Below are 8,720 nucleotides of genomic sequence, written 5' to 3' on the forward strand. Positions count from 1 at the left end.
TTCATCGAGATTTTTTTTGTATTCGGAATAGATTAAAAATATTTTGGTATTGCCGACAAATGAACTCGGATTGCTTGATTGTCGTAACCACTTGACCATTTCGACGATAATGGTTAAATGGTTTATACTTTTGGAGTTCGATTTACTTCCACTCGACCAACTTCTTAACGGTTTAATCGATTTTGATCAATAAACATGAGTTTGAATGTAGTGTCTGATACATCTCAAGTCAATTTAATGTGCTTTAAAAATCATTTTTCCCATAGGAAATAGGACCCCCTCTTGAGACATAAAAAACATTCAGATCGGTGTATTTTTTCCACATACAAATACATACATATGTACCCACAAACATTTTCCCCTTTTTGAATAGAAATTGAGTTAAATTTATGAGCTCTATAACTTTTAAATAATATAACCGATTTATAATTAGATATGCGTTGAAAAGTTAATGATTAATACTATAAGAAGCCGCAGAGGTCGGACTTTGAAATATTATATTTGGAATTTTTGGGAGTTTTGGGAACGAGAACGAAAAACAGACCCCAAATGGGGAGGCCTGTAAAACCCATACCCTTGAACCAAAATAAATGATTGTTATATGGATCGGAGGGTCTTTTCCTTAAATTTAAGATGTGATTTGGTCCATTTTTCAATTTAGCGACGTTGACACAAAATCTTCGCGTGCTAATAGTGTCGCATGTAGGGTATGCGCCACTGGGGAGAACTACCTTTCTTTGGGATGTAATAAAATGGCAATTGAAAAAAGCGAATTGCCATGATGTTGCCCATTAGAGGTGTGCCCCATATACATTAAATGTCTTTTAGATCTTAAATTGTTAATATTTATTCTGGTCTTTATTACGTTGTAAAATATTGTTATACAGTATATCATTAAAAACGGGTTTTGAAGGTCTTTGCTAATGAAGGATCGATGTTGGTTGGTAGTCCAGGGCGCATCTGTAAAACTATAAATACATTTGGATATTGAGACTCATATTTTTTGCAGAAATTGCTTGAAAATAACTCAAATAATAATAATTGAGTTATCCTCCCACTCAAAAAGGTCCAAAACAATGTTTAAATAATCAAAATATCAAAAAATTAAGAACAAATTCGATTTTTTCTTATTTTTTTATTACAACTTCTTATATTCCAAGTATTCATTTTCGAGAAAAGTTGTGTTGACACAAAATTTGTGTAATTAAGTTTTGTACAAGATAGAATTAGTTAAAAATTTTAAAAATTTTCAGCATTGTTGTAAAATAGCTATAATTGCAACAAATCAATAAAAAAACAACTATGTATTCGCCTTTTACGTTTTTCAACCATTTATGCTACACATGCACCTTCATATTTCACCCAGAAAATCACTATGGCATAGTAAAACAATCCTATAAATTTCGTTAAGATCGGTGTAATAGATTTTGAGAAAATAATTTTGCAATCCAGCTTTTTCAAAAAATGCAATTTTTCAAAATTTTGCAGGACTGACAATAAAGCAGATAGTAAGTTGAAATTTTTTTGGATATAGAAAAATACTGTACCTTTCATTTGCAATTTGCAAAATTAAAATCGATTCATTAGCACGGCGCACAGTGGTTCCAAATGCCGAAAACGTGGTCATGAACCTTTAAAAGCGTATATTGTTTATACATTTTGGAATTACTTTCGTTCTTAAGGGTTTTTGGCATCGCTGATTACGAATCTGACATTATTTTTTCTGAAAACCAAAAAGGCGGATCCAACATGGCGGAAATAAATTGAAAATATCACTCAAAAAGGAAATTTTTTTGTAAAATTTGGTAGGTTAAGGTAGCTGATTACAAATCTAACATTACTTTTTTTTTACACAAAATGGCGGATCCAATATGGACGAAAGAATTTGGAAAATTTTATTTTAGTAGCATTTCTGTTTAAAATGTTATACTATAAGAGACTTTTGAAGCTGCTGATTACCAATCAATTTTCTTTATGAAGTACAATATTCAGAACCTATTACTTATGTACAACTGCCCATACATACTCAACAATCGCCAGAATCATGTAATATGCGTCATGTCCCACTTTTGTATTCAAACAACTGCCAGCAATGCATAGGCAGTTATAGGCAGCTAAACTAAAGTGATTCTGTATCTCCTTACTATATATTTTAAGATTAATAAACATTAGTCGCAGAATTATGCAGAATTTTGTACTTTTGGAATGCATCTTTACAAATTTTTAATTATTTCAAGTATATTTTCACTATTTATGCATTAACAAATTTAAGGCATTTATTGTTAATAAATGTTGATTTAAATTACATCTTACATTACTACATACTTAAAAAAGAAGAATCTGCTTTACAGCGATAAAATTGATAAACTACAAAACGTTTTACAGCGTTTTCAATATACGAGTTCTTTTTCACTTTCTCTGCCGGCCAAAATAACCCCGGACATGGCTCACTTGTTCCTGAGTTGTGAACTAGAATACATCCGGTATGATCCTCATACCTGCATATTAGGACTCTATGATAGTATGAAAAAACAACTGTAAACATGAAAATCCCTAAATAACGACTCCTTTTTTCGCCTCATGACCACGTTTTCAGCATTTGGAACCACTGTGCGGCGTCAGGAATTTTTTAAATAAACAAAAATTTTTGGTGCTAAGCACAGGACAGCGGATACGTTTGCTCTCGAATATTGCGGCTGTGGACAAACAAATGTGTTGTTAAATAATTATTGTTAAGTTGGTGTTTTACTTTTTATTATTGTGAGAACAGAGCCAAAAGTAAGTTTATACTGGTAGTGACATTTTAAATAGTTTTTAAAAGCAACAGGTACTTAAGTGTAAATATTTTAGTATTGTAAAAAAATATATCATAGGAGAGATCCTTGTACTTTGGAACGGTTTTTCAATAAAAGACTGTTTCAGTAGTTTTAAAATTTTCTTTTGAACTGCCTATTTTTTTAATAGAATATCTTTATATAAACAAATAAAAAAATGAAACATTTATTCCAATGTCAAATATGCTAATAAATAAAAAATATTTGCCATAAACTAATGGTCTTAAAGTACACACCGAAGTTGGTACTTTGGAACATAAGTACGTGTACTTTGAAACGTTTATTTCTTGGATTTTAAATACAGATAAATCGATACAAAATGTCATCTCAGCATTTCTTCTGGCAGTACCCCCCGCTACTATAGGGGCTATTAGTTTTATCACCACGTCTTCGTCAGGCAAGTCATAGACAGTGTCATTTTCGAAAAGAAATTTGGCGGCAAAGTTACTTCTTTTTAAGTATCTAACTTTAAAACCATCATCAGTCACTCCAACGACATTAGCCACAAAATGTCTTTTTGTTGCAATTTGCGCTAAAATAAAATCTCCCGCACAGGCTTGTTGTCAGACTCAAAAATGTCTTTATCTTCCTCTTCTGCATTGGCAAAATCCACGTCATCTAGTGAATCGTCTGACGTTATTTCGCATTCATTTATTACATATTCATCAGAACTACTATCAACAAGCTGTTTAGTTGCTTTTTTTTTAAACAAAATTCTTCGTGGTTTTAAGGAGCGCCATCATTTCAATCTCATTCTTCTCTGGGGTATCTGTAACAATTCTACAGCACACTGGTTTATTGCCTCCTTTCTTCGTAAATTTCTTCGCAGCTGCCTTGGGAAACAGGTGAATTTGTTCTGTGCTTTTATGTTGATTTAATACATTGGATACTAATGGATAACTAGGACCATTAAACATACTAGTTGTTCCTGAAAGCTATCCTAGACCCTCTACAGAAATATTCGAGGAAATATTATTAGTTTTCGAAAAAATTTACTTATGTCTTGACTCTTCGGCTACTGGTGGTATATCCGTAACATATGAACTGAGAAATTCGTGCTCCTCGAAAATGTTTCTGTTGAATGGAAAAATTCCAGAAACGGTAAAACCGGACTCGATATTTTTCTGTGTAAATGGCTGTGGATATGCATTCCCAACACACTCAGCAATATCATAGATTGCAATTAGCCAGTCGGAACAAGCGGTATATTGTAATATTTTTTACAGGCCCGAAAACCGACTTATCTAAATGTTGTAGCTTGTAGCTGGTGTGGGGTGGAAAGGTATGCATGACGACTCCCGATTAGTGTTGCCCAAAATCGGTCTTGGTCTTGCAGTCTTGGTCTTTTTCTTGCGCTTTTGGAAGACCAAGACCAAGACCAAGACCGCCTAATTTGAGCAAGACCAAGACCAAGACTTACCGTGCAAGATTTGAGCAAGAACAAGACTAAGCCTGCAAGACTCTTGCGTCTTGCAGTTAGAACTGAGGGTCGTTTTAGAGGGTATATTAGTTCGGGTATAATCTTAGATACTCTATGAGAGGCAAAAACAATTTTAACAAAAATTTGGAAAATTTGACATGCGCATTACGAACAATACCACAAACATACATATATAGCGAATCAAAATATCAATTAAAATAACACTTGACACATTTGACACGTACTCAGAGATCATTATTACAATGCAAAAATAAAATATTTTTACAAACTTTCCCAGCAGACGACACCTTCGCTCTGAAATTAATTGTCCAGGTTTTGAGAATAGCCGATCTTTATTCAGAAATTAATATTCTTGCGTTGCGACCTTGCGATGCCGACAATAATGTTGTTAAAAATCTGTAGTTGATAAAAAATATACCTATTACATCTTATCGGTATATAGAATAGTAAGACTATTATGTATATTTTTTCTGTTGATTGTGCAATGGCCTCATTCAGTTAGACAAAATTTGCTAAAAGAATGCCGCTAATACTAAAAAGTATTATTAACGAGACACATTAATGCAGATAATGCCGGCTATACATACCGTGTAAACAAAATAACGAAATATTTAATAACGATATACTCTCTACCGAGGCATTAAACAAAGAAATATTACATTGAAATGTAAGCAAAACAAAAGCTCATTTAGAGCAGTTTTTCTGTAGTTGAATTAAATTGGTCATTTGTATTATCAATCAACTCTTCTTCTGTTACTCTTTGTGTTTGGTGATATACACTACTCCAAGAAATTAACGCACCACCTTTAAAACGGGTCATTTTTTATGTCTTGAATTTCCTAAACCTGTTGTCCGATTGAAGTGATTTTTTAATATGTTATAGCCTTATTTTTTAACAATATCGCTGTAATAATACTATTGCTAGGCAGGTAAATTGTCATTGTATACCGGGTGTACCAATCAAAGTGTTTTTTTTTTTATCAAAGTTCGCATCACCCTATGGAATATTCTAGCTTATAAAATATTAAAATTAAAACCCAACTATAGCCTCATATTTTCTTAACATTTCGTTTTTTTATTCATTCGCTTTTGTTGGAGAATAAAAAGTTACGTACTTTTTTAGATAGCCATGTTCTTCATCAATACAGGGTGTTTTTAAATAAGTATGGCCAACTTTAAGGGGTAATTATTCTGCACGAAAAAGTAATGACAGTTTGCTTTTAAACGTGTGTTCGCAAATGCTTCGTTTTCGAAATGGGGAATGTTAAAATTGTTCTTACAAACTGACGATTTATTTATTGCTCTAAAACCGGTTGAGATATGCGAATGAAATTTGGTAGGTTTTAAGAGGTAGTTATTACGCATTTTTAACATACAATTAAGATTTTAATATTCACCAATGGCGCGCATACCTACGTGTAACAGGATTGTTTAGAATTACCCCTTAAAATTTGCCATACTTATTTCAAAACAGCCTGTATTGATGAAAAACGTGGCTAGTTAATAAATACCTAACTTTATTGATATCCACGCGAATGAATAAAAAAACAGAATGTTAAGAAAATATCATACTGTAGTAGGGTTTCAATTTCAGTATTTTATAAAGGCTAGAATATTCCACAGGATGATGCGAACTTTGAGAAAAAACACAGTTTGATTGGTACACCCATTGGTACCGGTACGGTATCCGGTACCTACAGATACAACGACAATTTACCTTCTAGCAACAATATTATTACAGCGATATTGTCACTGAATAAATAATTCAAGCTTAAAATTTACCTACTCACCTGGACTTCAAGACCAAGACTTGGAGCGCAATACCAAGACCAAGACGAAGACCAGGTGTACTGTTGCAAGGCCAAGACCAAGACTAAGTCTCGTCTTGGTCTTGCATTTGGGCAACACTACTCCCGATGATTTTGCTAAATTTAAAGCTTCCACTGAAATGTGACTCTCATGATTTTCGACCATCAGTAGAGATTTGTTGTCAGTACTTGAATGTGTATGTTTTATATAATAGTGGTTTAAATACTCGAGAAAAATCGTAGAGTTAGACCATCCACTGGGATTCGTGCTCACAACGCTACTTATTGAAGCTCCTTTAAATAAGTGATCCTTAAAAAAACACGCGGAAATACGAACAAACGAGGTACACAATTACCAATAGCATTGATACAACAACTCACTACTGAGACGAAAGGATTGTATCCTCGCTCCGACTCTCGCTCCCTGGTATTTATATTCGTGAATTCTCGCATATAAAATAATGTATTTATTTTGAATGCGAGAATTCACAAATATAAATACCAGGGAGCGAGTGTCGGAGCGAGGATACAATCCTTTGGTCTCCGTAGTGAGCACACCCTTACGGCCGGTTTCACAAAGTCAAGTTAAGATATAACCAGAGGTCACCCCAATATATTATAATGGGGAACCTCTGGTTATCTCTTAACCACAAGTTAACTTTACTTTGTGAAACCGGCCGTTAGAGTCACATTTACACCTCTTTTAGCCGATGTGATGCGGCCGACTTGTTTAACTTCTTTCGTTGCAATAACACGAACCGGGGTATGAACCGTGGTTAGTCCGGTTTCGTGTAAATTATAAATTATATCTGGACTAAATGTGTATCTTAACATAAGCTCCTCCAGTTTATCGAAAAGTAAATTAACATTTGTTTTATTAAATGCTGTCGACCAGGTCAGACTTGTTGCTTGTGGTTTATGTAATAATACAGACGGATGTCTTCGCAGATAGACCCTGTAATAATTATTAAAAAAATCCTTATAGCCTTATGATCTATAAAATGGAAAACTTTTTTACCTGCACCATTAATTTCCTGCTTTTTGGTTTGTATCAATATTATTTACACTTGCGTAATTATATGCTAACTTTTTTAATTCGATAGGTGAGAGGTTGTAATGTATCTTGGCACAAATGGTAACGTAATTTAATAGCTCTTTCTCTCGCTGTTTCGTAAAGACTAACTTAAAATCTTGTGCTGTATTATATAGAAAATGTTCTTGTACAGATTCTCTGTGTTTCTTGAGGTGTATGCATAAGGCACTTAAAAGCCTGCGTTGGCTTGTCTTAGACTGAGCTGTTTTTGCAATACACCATTAGCAGCATTTTCAACGTTTTCAGCTACACGCTTTCAGCTACAGGCCATTTGTTTTGCTTCTCGGCAAATGTAAGCCATAAAAATAATCGTTTAAATTTTTCTAACCGTCTACACTCTATACAACTTGTACTTCGGACCACGACTATGTACTTTGGAACACGTACACTGCAGACGACGTTGTAAATTACACGATAATAACATATGTTTAAAATTTTCGCTTTTATTACTCAAAATAAACAAAATTCTCTGCGAAAACTATGAAAATATATTGCTTAAAAGTTCTATATTTGTGTAAACATAGACCAAATATAAAAATATTAATATAGTTACAGTCACTACAAAGATAAACTTACTTTTGTCTCTGTTATCACAACAATACAAACTAAAACACTAATTTAACAACAATTATTAACAACAACAGTTTTGTTTGTCCACAGCCGCAATATTCTATAATTTTTGACAGATCATTGGAATGCCCAATCAAAGGAAACGTATCCGCCGTCCTGCGTGTAGCACTAAAAATTAATATTTATTTAAAAAATTCCTGACGCCGGCGCCGTGCTAATTAACCGATTTTAATTTTGCAAATTGCAAATGGAAGGTATAGTATTTTTCTATGCGCAAAAAAAAAAACAACTTGATATCTGCTTTATTATCAGTCCTCCAAAATTTTGAAAAGTTTCATTTTTATGCGAAAGCTGGATTGCAAAATTATTTTCTCAAAATCTATTAAACCGATTTTAATGAAATTTATAGTATTATTTTATTGTATCCTAAAGTACTTCTGATACATGGAACAAGTGGAACAAGATCTGAAAACACTTGAGATTACCCACTGGAAGAAAAAAGCAAGGGACATAACAGAATGGCGGAAAATCCTAGAACAAGCCAGGACACAAAAAGGGTTGTCGAGCTACTGATGATGATGATGAAACTATTTCTGAATGAAATATGAAGGTCCAATGTATAGCATAAATGGTTGAAATAAGTAAAATGCAAATACTTGTTTTTTTATGCTTTTTTTGCAATTATTACTATTTTGCAACAAGGTTGACAATTTTTAAAATTTCTGACCAGTCCTGTCTTGTATGAGATTTTGATTATACAACTTTTATGTTATCGCAACTTTTCTCGAAAATGAATACTTTTAAAATTATAATCAAAAAATTAAGAAAAACATCAAATTTTTTCTTAATTTTTTGACATTTTGATTATTTAGACAATGTTCCGGACCTTTTTTTAAGTGGGACGATAACCCAATTATTATTATATGCGTTATTTCTAAGCAATTTTTACAAAAAAGTATGAGTCACCTCTCAAC

At 33.1% G+C, this 8,720-nt stretch overlaps 1 protein-coding gene across 2 annotated transcripts in view; it reads left to right on the top strand.

Moving 5' to 3' along the window:
- LOC126882338 (uncharacterized) overlaps positions 1–8,720 on the top strand; it is a 380,011-nt gene that overhangs the window by 76,941 nt on the left and 294,350 nt on the right. The gene's annotated exons all lie outside the window — the stretch shown is intronic.

This window comes from Diabrotica virgifera, chromosome 3 (assembly GCF_917563875.1).
Source record: "Diabrotica virgifera virgifera chromosome 3, PGI_DIABVI_V3a".
Classification (NCBI taxonomy): Eukaryota; Metazoa; Arthropoda; class Insecta; order Coleoptera; family Chrysomelidae; genus Diabrotica; species Diabrotica virgifera.